The 14,236-nt window shown below is 41.7% G+C and overlaps 1 protein-coding gene across 4 annotated transcripts in view; it reads left to right on the forward strand.

The window, feature by feature from the left end:
* Positions 1–14,236, forward strand: part of robo1 (roundabout, axon guidance receptor, homolog 1 (Drosophila)) — a 328,311-nt gene that overhangs the window by 251,124 nt on the left and 62,951 nt on the right. The window lies entirely within an intron of this gene.

A 14,236-nucleotide genomic window follows, 5' to 3' on the forward strand; every position in this document is an offset into this window, starting at 1 on the left:
CAGCCGCTATCGTATTACTCTTCCCCGGTCACCTCCGCAACAGCCGCTGATGTAATCCTAGTTTATGGTCCCGACCGAGACACACTGTTCTCCTCCACAACAATCGCTCACTCCTACTGTTTCCTAAACCTCGATCAAATTGGACTTTCATTGGAAACTAAGTGTATTAGGCTACGATTTCCGTTACACCAATTTAAGATGAAAGCAAGACTTCTAACTTTCCTGCTTTGAATTAGTTTGTTTGACATATGTTACAGACTGAACATCCGTGCACCGCATGTCCACTGGATCTCATTAAGCATGCATTAATAAGGTGTAGCCCAAACAGACTGGCAGAATAATCAGTAGGGAGAACTAAAACACAAGCAAACACACCTGCCTTCCTGCACATGAGTGCTCACGCAAACATACTAGACTCTGACTGACTGTGTTGTAGCAGTGAGGGTTGGTGTACATTAAAGGGATAGTTCTGATTATTTGAGGTGGTATTGTATGAGGAACTTATTGATAGTTAGCATATTGCCTACAGTAGAAGGAGGTCAGCATGCAGTACAGAAGTATGTGGACAGGTAGACTATATTTATATTATAAGAGAATTGTTGCATCGACTTTAAAAATTAAAAAAAAACATGGGTAATGCACAAATGATGAATTCCATTTTTTTCAATCATCTAACTTGTTAACTTGATTGAAAAAAAAATATATAATTTTTTACTGTGGTTGTAAAAACGGAATGGAAATAGATGAGTACAATGGACATATATATTTGTGTGTTACCAATTTTTTTTCAGGGTTCTTTTGGAAAAGGCTGATGAAAATATTCTAAATTTAATTGATATAGATTTTTTTGGTTGAACCTTTGTATTAAGTAGCTAAAATGTGTTTTCCTGTTGACTCTGGGTGTATTCCGACCTCCGTCTATTGTGGATAATACACTGACTGTTGATAAGTACCTCAAAGAACCCCACTTCAAATAATCCGAACTATCCCTTTTACAGCTGGAAGGTCTAGCTGAGCTGAGGCTAGCAGGATATGTATAATGTTTGTAATTTCTATTACCTCTGACATGAAGCAAAGCCAGACCCACAGCCATTGTAAAAAAAAAGTCTCATCTCCACACCAGGATCTCATTCTTCCTGCCCTGGTCCTGTTTGCACAGCACCACTATAGAATAACACTGTTTCAGTCTCCGCTGTTTGCAGATAATATATCTTTGTTTTTGGAAGATAGTGAGAGACTGGGGAGCGTCCTGTTATCTGGTTGTGAGATCTCAGGCTAATAGAGAAGTGCAAAGATCTGCCGCAGATGTTCCAAAATGCTCAGATGAGGGTAAGCAGCAGGTCAAATGGCACTCTGCAGGAAAGCAGGCTGTGTTTATGGATGTAATTTCTCCGATGGTGTGAGTTATCCTGCTGACAGGCTCCTCTTACAGTACTACTTCCTGTCAGGGATCGTGAGTTATCCACCCCGTGCAAATGAGCCCGTATCATTACATGTCACATCAAATTAGGAGCATTTCTGGCGACTGTGCTGCCCTTACTGGTGCTAACTTATTTATCCATCCCTGTATCATCCCTCTCTTTTCCCCTCACGCACAGATGAAAGCCCAAACACACACATGTAAAAACAGACAACCACACAGATTTCTGTTCCTCAGGAAGAAAAACAAGTCGCCTCACAGTCAAGTCATATCGAACAGTTCCACGGCTGTTGTGGGTCATACACAGCTTCTTTGTCATTGTGGAGCTGAGGAGGAGGTCAGATCTGGAGGAGGTCTAGGGGGAGGGCTGCCGGGGCTCCAGGGGCCAGGAATGTTAATTGGGAAGATTGTTTTAATAAGGCCCTCATCTTTGCAGATGCTGGGAGAGGGTTAGCTGGTGGGGCCACACAGACAGGAGGGCAGCTCACAGTGAGATATTGTCAGCAAACATAACCGACACAATGTGAACCGAGCTGTGTAGAGCACGTTAAACACGTAGGGGGATTTAGGCACAAGTGGATAAAGATATTCCACGGTTCTCACCGTGTTTTCGCCTGCTTTTCTGGGGGTAAAAGGATTTACTGTAATGAGCATTCTATGGTTACAAATGTGTGATCTGCATATGTTCACCAGTTCTGTGTTGTGTAAAATCCTATTACACTGTGAAGACTCAGACAGACTAGCAGTCTAGTAAAGCTGAACACAGGCAGAGAAGAGAGAACAGCAGTGAGAAAAGAGTGAAAAATGTAGAGATTTTTTTCCACTTACCTCAAGTAGTATCTGTTTTGTCCAGGTTTTGTGATATCTATCTGAGATGTTGTCTCCACCTCAATACAAAGCAAAGGGATTTTGTTTATGGTGTTCACAGCACTGAAGAATTACATTTAAAAAATTCAACAGTGGCATCTCTTTCCAGAATCAATGTCCCAATTACTCTGGATAATCCACAGACCACACTGTCAGCAGTTTTCATAAGAACTATTTCTATCTTCGCTAAAAAGTAGTTCCAATGGAAATGTTTACAGCAAGGTCCTTAAAGGGAAAATTCAGCACTTTTGATGTGGATGTCCAGTCAGTATTGCGATAAAGAAGCAATAAATTCCTTAGTGCGTGTTAAATTAGCCAAAAAAGTTAAGTTCTCCTGCTGGCAAAGCTGTGCTGGCAGTGGCTTCATTTACCAGGATGCATTGCATGTGAGCTTCTGACACCCATGTTGCTGTGTATCACTGTTCTAGGCTGAGCTATTACTTTGTTGGCCAGAACATAATTTTAGGTAGCAGGCCTCCTGGATACTGATGGGACTGAAAATCAAAGCTGAAATAGCCTGTGGTTCTTCCTGCAGCTGATGACGTCGCTGTGACATCACTGGACGCAAAAGGAACAGCGGATTTTGCAGCAAGAGAACTCACTGAGGAATTTATTGCTTCGATTAACTACATTTACCATCAACACTGGCACTTGGCATCCACATGCAAAGTAGTCTTGTGATACCAGATGATTGGAGATCTTGCTGCCTACCAGTTGTCTGGGGATTTCTAAATGCAAACTAGTGACAGATTCCAAGAACAGGATAAAGAGAAGACAGACAGTCTACAACAAGACAGACCAGCTTACAAAGTTGCAGAACAGCCGTACACTTTGTAGCTCTTCCGGCTAAAGTTGGCCAGCAGCAGACTGCTGTTCACAGACTGACTCCAGACTCGTTTAACTTCTGCGTCTGTTTTTCTCACGGCAAAATTTTACTGTAGCAAGCTGTTGCACTGTGTCAGTCTCCGGTTAGTTTGCATCTGCTTCCACTTTAATTTTTACAAGAAAGTTGCGAAAATGTTTGTGAATGCTGTCAATTACATTTCTTAGAGAGGCTGAAAATCGGAATTGGCCAAAATCGGAATCGGCAGGTCGGACCCTTAAAGAAAAAATTGGAAATCGGAATTGGTGCATCTCTAGACATAACAAGAGAAAGTCATAGCCAAAATGCAGCCACGCTGTATGAAACAAACTAAAAAACATTTATGTAAAACATATAAAACAACATATAAAACATTTATTGGTGGCTTGTTAAGAATTTTCCATCAGTGAAAAATTGTAATTGAAATTGTTCTTCTGCTGCCTTCAGGATTTGCCTGACTACCAAAACCACATTTACTTTGAATTTGATTTGATTTGATTTGATTTATCTGCTTGTCATTTTCTCAAGTAATTGATCAGTTATCAGATTAAATGTCAGAGACATATTTGCAAAAAATGTTTCCTAAAGTCCAAGATGACGTCCTCAAATGTCCTATTTTGTCCACAACCCAAAGAAATACAGTTTATTCAGTTGTCATGTAGGACTGAAGAAACCAGAATATATTCATATTTTAAGACACTGTACTCAGATCATTTTGAGAATTTATTTTAATAAATGACTCAAAACAGTTAACTAATTATCAGAATAGTTGTTGATTAATTTAATAGTTGAAATTCATTGATGAATGAACTAATTGTTGCAGCTCTGGCTTTATATATATGCAAGAAGCAGTTTATTCCCCTGACACAGTTCACTGAGGGCAGATCACAGCCCCGTTGCCTGAGTCTGTGTTGTGCGTGAGTGGAGGAAAGAGGCAGAGAATGAGAGAGCATACTGTACAGGTGTACATGTGTGTGTCAGCTATAGTGTTACATCTGCTCTTTTGTGTCTCCATGCACAGAGCTTCAGGCTCATGACTGCACAGTGAGTGATGAGAGCTTCTCAATTCCTCCCCGTCCTCAGGGAGTTGGCAGCGCAGCTCCACCTATACATGAGGACATGTCATGGACATGCTTCTCTAAGTGCTGGCAGCTCAGTGTTGACTGCTGCAGCACTCCTATGACTATGTTATTAAGTAGGACTGGGCAGTATATTTGTCTTATATTGATTTTGTGATGTGAGACTAGATACTGTCTTAGATTTTGGATGTCTTATATTTTGATAAGGCAAATATGACAAAATGTCTTGGCTGCATTACAGTAAAGTGTTTTCATTTTCTGTTCTAGTTGTTCTATTATTTGCCTTTACCCACTTACTCATTACATTCCCATTACTGATGATTATTTATTGATTTTGTCCACATTGCTCAGCCCTATCACTAAGTTGTCTTTTGTTGTAAGCGTGGTGCAAATGAAGGTAATTCTCTGCTTGTAAAATACAGCGATTTACCAGCTTCTCCCACCTTCATCTCTCTCATTATTATTTTATTGCTTTGTGAAACTCCTAAAACAGTTTGAGAATGGAAACAGAACGAATTCCACTGGCATCAGCTCTCTGCTGTGTAAACAGAATATTTTATTTAGCCTGGCCAGCCCCTAATGAGGAAACTATACATGTCTCAGTAAATTTAGTAACTATGATACTTGATGCTGTTTCCACAACAGGTAATACACACTCCCTCAGAATCAAAACAGCCTTGAAATCGCTTTCATATGTAGAGTAAGTGTACAGGCTGATCTGTCATAAGCTGAGAAATCAGCCACAAATGGCTTGTCTATGTTTTTCAATCATTAAATTTAAATGTGATAATCCCATACAGATGTTTATTACACAGTTGCATTGTCGCAGCGGGTGTTCCTATCAGAGTTTTATAGGATTTATATTTTCTCCTTTTTTTAACATTATTTGGAAAGCGAGACAGAGTCATTCTCGAGCTGAGTGTTTTTTTTTTCTGACATTCCTGCCTGTGCACTCCCAGCACTCGAAACTCTCTTTATTTTAGTCCAACTCCTGCTCACCCAGCACTCCAATCAAACAGGCACTGTTTATTGAACTACGAGGTGCCAAGTCACTCACTCACTCAGTCACTCACATAAACCTGCCTCCCCACTGCCCTCTGTGCCTTTCGCCGTGTTCGCCAAGCGCCATCTCTCTCTCCAAGCCTGACGAGAAGACTTATGACCATTTAAACAAACACAGGCACTCAATGGCCTCTCTGTCTGCGCGGCTGTGGGCTAAGGTTTCCTTTATGTGGTGTGTGCGTGCGTGTGTGTGTGTGTGCGCCGCCTGTGCGTGTGTGTGCAGATGTTTGTGTTTCTTTATGTACAGACATAATTGCTGTTGGATACTAATGCACATGAGGTCTGCATGTGTTTGTTGAAGTGTGGAGGATGAAGCGCTGAGATTGAACCCTCTGCACTCGCCTCTCCGCAGCCTCACCGGGCCACAGCGAGCGCGGACATGCCCTCTGCTGTGGCACTGAAAGGTCTGCAATACCATCTGCCCTCGCTGCCAGTGCCAGGTATAGACTGTAATCACCTGGCACAGCACAGTGTGAATGCCTCTGTCACCCTCGCCTTACCCCTGCTTCAATCCACACACCAGCGAGGCCAGCCAGATTCATTCCCCTACATGGTGTGGTTTACATTTGTATCTGTATGTCTCTACGGCTAGTGGCACATGTGCTGGTCATTCTGTGGATGCTAATACAAACACAGCGTCGCAGTCTCATCTGACCAGCAGCTCTCAAGATATCTTCATATGTTTTTCAAACACTTTGTTTTTCTGTTTAATCCAATTTTTATATCAAGTGCAACTAGTTAAAAATTTTCGCTTGAATCAGTCATAATTAATTTATGATATCAGAGTTGAGCATCCACTTAAATCATGTGCTGATATAATCAAACCCTAATTCAAACCCAATATCAAGAAAGTGTGCAAAAATGTAAATGACAATATTTCTAATTCTCATTTCTGAAAGTCAGTTGCATTACACCTGTTAGAAATTGCCTCATTGGCTATCTTTTTTTTTTTTTTTAAGATTTTATTTTACGATATTTTTATTGGCCTGCAAATCACTAAATGGTCTCGCTTAGACTAGATGTCTCACTTGGCTTTAAGATACTTGGCCATTAGATCCCTCCAGACCTCTGCTAGGTGTCTCTTGGTTATTCCTAGGGTCTGATCTAAGACCCATGATGAGGTTATTAGCCTTTATCCCCTATTTGTTATCAGTTTCATTTTATTTGTTCATGTTTTGTTTGTTTAAATGTTTTATTTAAACGTATGTTCTTTTTAGCTTCTATATGTTAAGTGCTTGGAGTTGCAAGTTTGAATGACTGATTGACATAGTTAGATGGCTATTGTGGATTTGGGTTTCCAGAGGTTGTAAGAGAACATTCTGACAGACACATGTCTGCCTGTGTTTAGTTTATTTACTAATGGACTCACATGGTTTATTGTTCCGGCTCTGAGTGTTTATAAGAGATCGGGGCATCCTGTCTCTGCTCAGTGACATCATATCTAAGTCTGGAGGATGACCTCATGGCATTTGGGGTGTGCAGGTGCAAACCCTAAAGGCCAGGCGGGTAATAGTCTGTCGGCTCTTGTTGACATATTTACGGGTGTCCACAAGGTGTCCTGCGGTCGACCAAGCACTTAGGCTGTCAAGCATTTTTAACCATTGTGACTCTGCAGATGTGACCTCATATTGAATGTCACGGTTGTCTAGAGAGGTGCTGTTGTTTTCTTTGTGATTTATCAATATGGTATTTGGAACTAAATGTGAAGTCTATAAATTACTTTCAAAAAGAACAAAACATGTAGGAACAGGAAGCTTATGATGGCTTTATTGTCATGTCTACTATTATTTACAACTTCCCTTCATGTCAGTTTTATCTCTGTATTTGTGTATGCCTGTGAAGCTGTGAAGTTTATATCTATAATCATCCTTTCCAGACAGCATTATGTGCATGCTCTGTGCAGCTTGCATGCTGCAGGATAGGATAGAGTGTCTGCAAGGTGGGCAAGAGGGCCTGAGCTCAGAGCATGAACGAGAGCCAGATTGAGCAAGAGAGGGGAGTCTGCCGTGTCCAATCTCATCTCCCTGGCAGTGGGGTCAAGGAGGAACAAGGGAATGAGTAGGAGGAGAGAGAGAAGGGGGGAGGCAGTGATTCTCCAGAGTACAGTAGGAGTCCTGTTATATCTTAACACCCACCAGCAAAACTACAGATTTATGCGGTGCAAACACACACTCACACACTCTACGCATGCCGTTGGCAAATTATCTACCTGCAGCAGCCGTTGCAATAGAGTGGCATGGGTTAACACAGCATCGCTATGAGGCTGTCTTTGATGTAAGCTGCTCAGTGTGTGTGAGCTGAGAGAGAGGGAAGATAAGGGGGTCAAAAGCTGAGAGGGGAGAGAGAAATTCTGAGACAAAGTGGGAGATGCATGGAAGGAGAGAATGAGAGGTGTTTGTCCCACAGGACAGAGCTAGAGGCAAGGTGAACAGCATCAGTATGGAGGGGTTTAGCGCACAACAGAGCTGCACTGTGAATAAGGCAGTTGTTTTGCTTATGGCATAAACAACACTTGTGAAGGGGCAGAGGAATTATGTTGTACAGTAAGTAGAAATGGACCTGAGGGGAGCTCAGCCAACATAAACCCTGTTTTAATACACATAAATTTGTCATTTGACCAGAATGGGGCAGATTTTAAAGGGATTGTTTGGATTACTTGATGTGGGGTTGTGTGAGGTACTTGATAGTCGACGTCTTACCCACAGAAGATGGTGGTCGGTGCATCCCCAGTTAAGAGAAGCAGAGAGGAGTACCAGCACAGAAGTGATGTGCTGCTGTGGACAGGTTCAGAAACAAAAGGTATTTTAGCCACTTAAAAAAAAGGTCCACCTTAAGAAAAATCAACATCAGTTGAAGTGTACCCTACATTTAGAATATTTTCACTGCTTTACCTTGACATCAGATGGCTCTCTCTGAAGGGAAACTACATTTATACAAGCCAAATATCACTCTCCAACCAAACTCCATGGTTAAAATCAATAATTTTACCTTGTACAGCGCAGGAGTTGCTGGTCTACTACTGCCACAAACTGTTGGTTTGTTTGTGTTACTGTGTGACTTAGGTGTTTTAAAAGGTCAGTTCAGATTCACACAAGTCACACAATAACACTTTTGAGTTTAGTTGGTTTGGAGAGAACGATGTTTGGCTTACGTAACAGCAGGCTCCCATCAGAAAATGTGAAAAATCTTTCAGGCGTTGACCATTTTCTTATATTTGGTCATGATTGACTTGTCTCATTACTGCATCATAGAGAGACCTTGACAGCACATGAATGAAAGAGAAAACTGCAGCAGTCACATAAAACCATGAACATCTGGAGTTGCTTAGCCGTTTGATATTTTCTCTGTTTGTCGTACTGTCCTTTCATTCCCGATCTCCTGTCCTCAGGTAATATTTGAAGATGTTTTACCCTTGATACCCTGTAGACATTGTTGCAGCTTGTGAAGCAAATAGAGCAAATTTGTTAAGCTTAAAAGAAGCAGAACTACCTTCAGGAAACCTTCGGCAGAGAGACCACAAGGAAGAGAAATAGATTATCCTCTGTTATATGTAGCAGATTCTTTCTTTTTCCCTCGCCTCTCCTGTTCCTCTTCCTCTCTTTATTACCCTTTCCCTGCTGTTATCATTCATTCTGCTTCCCTTAAGGGGGCTAGCCATGTCCATTCCGTTTCAAGGAAAAATCCGAAGCCAAAGGCGAGACCCATGCTGTGCTCTGTGTCTCTGCAGGATTGACTCCGGGTGCCTTATGATAAATCTTTAATTCCCTGGTGGGTCTGTTTTTGTATCCTTCCAAAGATTTGCGGGGAAGCTTGTTGTACTTGGTTTAATTTCCTCAGAACAAAGCTCATCTGATCTTCCCACCCAGACTTGTGTGTGGCATTAAGTCTTCATTTTCATTAATGTTGGAGGGGCAGCACGGGAATCTCATTTTAATTTGACATTTAAACATCTGTTTTCAATTTCCTGAGGAAAAGAGCGCGTGCATGTGTGAGTGCGCGGCTGTGTGTGAGCGTATGGGTGGACGGGGGATAGTTTGTGAGGGTGATGAACCTGGGAGTTTTCAGAGCTGAGAACAGCCATCTCAGCTGACCTTTAAAGGAGGGTTTGGGTGTAAGAAATGATGGCAGCTAATTGCGTTAGCCTCAGCATGGCTCAAATTTGCTACCGTGGACCTGGGGAGCGATTTATCACACAGAACGGTACAGTGTGGTTAGAGCGAGCTGTGCCACTGCAAACTAAACCTCTGCTTTGATAGATCTGGTTGTTTTATGCACAATCAGCTGTTTGTCTTGCAGCAAGGCATGTCAGCCAGATGAGATAGGACGTGTTTTGTTCTTGCAAGAGGAAATGCAACACAGAATAGATCCCTTTACCTTCACAAAGAGTACTGATATCTGTCCAGGTCCGGATATTCACTCCGTTTCATCCCATCATCAGCATATTTGAGCAAATCCAGGACGGACAAAGAGGCGTCTTCATGCTGGGACCTGTGACTTTGGCCCATTTCCACACATTAACTGAAAATCTCTCTCTGTACACACACAAACACACGCACAAACACACATTGAGTTTGGCCTCCCTGTTAATAGCGCAGGAAATATTATCTGCTAGGGGACAGCTGCAGGCTCACTAGAGAGACAGAATGGTAGAGTAGGCTCATTATCCCAAACACAGACACAGACCACACCACACACACACACACACACACACACACACACACACACACACACACACACACACACACACACACACACTTTCAGGACAGCACACAGCATGAGAGCCTCTCTATCCCATTTTTTCACCCAGTTCTGCGTCCTAGAACAGGAACAGCAACACTGTAAAAATACCCCAAAAAAGTTGAGAAAACTCTCAAAGAATTTTTAGGCACCTATAATCTTTTGTTTAGATGATTTACTTTTCTTCTAAGTAAATGAATCTTTGAGTTTTAGAAAAAAGAACATGTCAAAAAAGAGCAAATTCATTAAAGTGAAAGTGAATAATGCACTGCAAAAATGAAAAAGTTGCCAAACCGTCATATTTCGAGGTAACTTACTACAATAGATTTCTGATTTTTGAGTCCAGCTCAAACTCTTTACTTTTGAAATAAACTAAAAAAAAGTTTAACAACCTATAATCTTTTGTTACTTTTCTTTTTTTCCACTGAGTTTTAGAAAACAAAAAAATGTGTGAGAATGTGAGAAGTCCAAACTCAAGCTCTACCAATTGCTGAGATGATTTTTCTCTCCTTTAGATAAACTTGATGGGTCAGAAAACCTTTTTTTTTTTTTTTATTTAAAAGCCAAAGGGTTTTAATTGGGCTTAAAAATGTATTGCAATAAGTTGCCTTGAAATTTTGAGTTGTCTCATCTTTTGTTTTTACAGTGTGTGAGGCAGGCGAGCAGGGCCTAATTCAGTATGTATACAGGAAGGAGGGACGCTGGATGTCTTATTCAAACCAGGGGGGCCAGAGGCAACCGATTCCACCACAGCTCCGGATCTGACAGGGCTTCTAGCGGAAGAGTTGGGGCTTTGTACCCCATCCAGATCTGGGTCTGTCTGTCTGTCTGTCTGACAGACTGTCTGGCTGTCTCGTTCTTCTCCTCCATCCCAGAGGATTTTGTTTTCCACCATACGCAGATGTTCGAGGCTGTCTGCTGCGCTGCACTCAGCTGTGTTTATAACAAAGAGGTGTTGGTTTGGAGGAGGAGAGAGGGCAGCGAGGTGGGGGAGTGAGTGCTGTTAAGGAGGAGGTGGAGGTCACTGCGCTGTTGGTGTAAACACTGGATGATGCCAGCTCTCCCTCGGGCCTCCAACTAGTCGATGCAGCATCCCTTTTTTTTTCTCCTCTTTTCCCCTCCACACATCCCTTTTTATTTTCCAGAGGGACAGATGCATCTGCATGTGAGCTTGAAAGAGTTACAGTGAAGCCAGCAGGGGGGGCAGAGACCTACTGAGAGGAGACCATGTGCACTTAATGTCAGAGTTAAAGTTGCTGGAGCAGTTAGAGCAGAAACAGCATGAATTCTCTTTAATTTTACGTTCTTTAGTGTGCATACTCTTGATTAACAGGATATTGCAGCCATTGTTACTACTTGATGCAGTATTTATATGTCTTTTGTTTGTTACTTTTATACTAAGTTAAAAAAAAACAGCAAATAGAGATGTTTGAATCTACAAAAAAAAAAAACTTTTAAGCATTTCACTCACCTTGCCTTGTACAATGACGCTCTTCAGAACAGGTTGACCTTGCTGATACAACTGGAGACGGTGTTTCTTCACATGGAGCTGGTGCTCTAATGGATCGGATGTTTCGTGTTTACATTTGCATTCCTGGATGGCTGTATCTGCTTTTAACCACACCAATGAGCTCACTCACTGTGCAGCTGCTCTGCTGAGTTTGACTTGGATCAGACTGTGTGGAGAAAATTTAGGGGGTCACACACACATAATTGTTATTCGTCTGTGTACAGCACACTGTGCATGTATCTGTGGAAGGATGTCTCCCACTCATAGGCGGCAACTGCATATGAGTCACAGAATATCCCAGGAATTGTTTTGCTTTGTTTCTGATAAATGGTGTTCCCATGCTTAAAGGGCTAGTTTAAATTATTTGAAGTGGGGTTGTATAAGTACTTATCAATAATCAGTATATTACCTATGTTAAATGGTGGTCGGCATGCTCCCACTTTTGAGGAGCAGCAGGGGTACTGGTGTAGGAAGTGTAGTCAACAGCAAAACATATTTTAGCCACCTAAAAAAATCCCACCTTAAGAAATCCGTATTGGTTTAAGTGAACGCTGTATTTGAAATATTTTTACCGTTTTACTTTTCCAAAGAAAAAAGCTAAAAGTCTCTCTCTCCAAACCAACCAAACTCCACAGGCAAAATCAGTACTCTTATCTCACAGAGCACAGGTGTTGTTGGTCTTCTGCTGCCTCAATCTGTTTGTTTGTTTGTGATTTTATGTGTCTTTGGTGAATCTGAATTAACCTTTTAAAACACTGAAGTTGGGGAGCTCCCATATCTCAGTTGGTAGAGCATTCGCCTCATGTACTGAGGCTGTTGGTCACTGGTTTGATTCCCGCCTGTGGCCCATTTGCTGCATGTTATTCCCTCTCTCTCTACTCCCTTTCCTGTCATATCTTCAGCTGTCCCTGTCCAAATAAAGGCAAAAAAAGCCCCAAAAATAATCTTAAAACACTGAAGTTTCAAAATAAGAATAACAAACTAACTGATCACGGCAGCATGAATCAGCAACTATCATGTTCATTAGGTACACACTAGGTAATGTTACAGCTGTACAAAGGGAGGTGTGGGCGTGATTATGTAGCTGGGGAAGCTATTACCGCCCATCTTCCTCCAAACCCAGGTTCCTACTGTTGGATTGGATTCCAAGAAGCAAAGAGCAGTATCTGAGCTCTGCAATGACCAATTAAGTGCTTAAAGGGTTTAGTCAGGAATTTGTTGGCTGTCAGTAGGTGAGGGGTCCTGGAGTGAGCCTGACTTTGATCTGAGACTGAGGTGACTTTAGAGCAAGCTGAGGAGCGTGAGACAATGGACGGCAAACGCTTGTTCTTTTTTCCCCAAAAAAACGGACACAAGTGTTCACATTACTTTTCCATACATGCAAAGAAATAACACAGGGATAACAATACACATGCACACACTGTGCTGAGCTTGCATACTTTGTGTGTGGCCTGAAATTTACAAGCACAATTTTCATATGTTTTTATATGTACATGCAGTGAAGCTGGGAAAATGATTACTGGCACGCTGTGTGCAGGAGGGAGCTTGTTGCTTTTTCATTACTTTCTCCCCTCTCAATAAACCTTCAGTTTATCTTTAACACCGGAGATATGTAGTCCAGCTCGCCTGCCCCTCAGAAAATAGATTTGCATTGATCTGCTTTGTTGCAGCTACCAGTTAGTAATGATATTGATGTGATATTCTGATAAGGCAGGCAGCCAAAGACTAATGAATTTAGGTGAGGCAGGTTTTGTAATTTTGCATTCAGCTCCAAATGAGAATCAGAATTGCTCAGTTCATCTCTCTCATCTGTTCAGTATCAAATTAGACCTACCAATGAGGAGCTGTGGGCCTCTCATATCTGAATAATGAAAATCCATGGCTGTGTCATCTTTTTTACAGCACCTCTACCAGGAAAATCAATGCAAATCGGAATCATATCCTACCAAAGTACTTAGCAAGGCAGCAACGCTGGATGGGATTTAATGCAGATTTTCATCTGTGTTATGATCACTCGGGTGAATGAGCGCAGATAATGTAAATATGGAGTGTCAGGGAGAGATGAAGAAGTGATGATGGAGAGGCGATGATCAGTGGGTATTGAAGTGTATGGGTGAGTGTGTGTGTGCATGATTGTATGTAGGTCTGTGTGGTTCAGTCAACAAAGAGGAAGGTCATGCCTGTGAGAGATGCTGATGGGCACATATGTGTATGCGCTCATCCTCAGTGTTGTAAAGCTTATTGGCAGTAAGGTTATATGTTAGAAAGCCGGGCATTAAAACAGCAACTGTAAAAGCTGAATATATACAGTAGCATACACCACACATACCTTTTTATCTAGTCAATGTACCATTTTGACATGAAATACTAAGGTAAACACAGGTATTACTGATAGCACGAATTGAGGTACTGTTCCAGTCACGTAAAATACAGTCAGGGTGCTGCCGTTGTGCATGTTGACTCACTGGAAAGCTCTGCAGCACAAAATGCAACTGGACCTTAGTATTACTACTACGCCTGTGTTTGTGCTGTTACAAAAACATCTATATGTCATGAAAGAAATTTTGACAGTTTTCTGGGACAGTTTTCACAGCAGGCTAGGTGCAATAAATCAGTAGTGATGTTTGCCTTACATTTTGCCACCTGTGCAGAACTAATTATGCATTTCATAACACATTGACTGCTGTTTTACTAGCTGC

The sequence above is a fragment of the Lutjanus erythropterus genome, chromosome 4 (genome assembly GCF_056507025.1).
Source record: "Lutjanus erythropterus isolate fLutEry1 chromosome 4, fLutEry1.hap2, whole genome shotgun sequence".
NCBI classification, from domain to species: Eukaryota; Metazoa; Chordata; class Actinopteri; order Lutjaniformes; family Lutjanidae; genus Lutjanus; species Lutjanus erythropterus.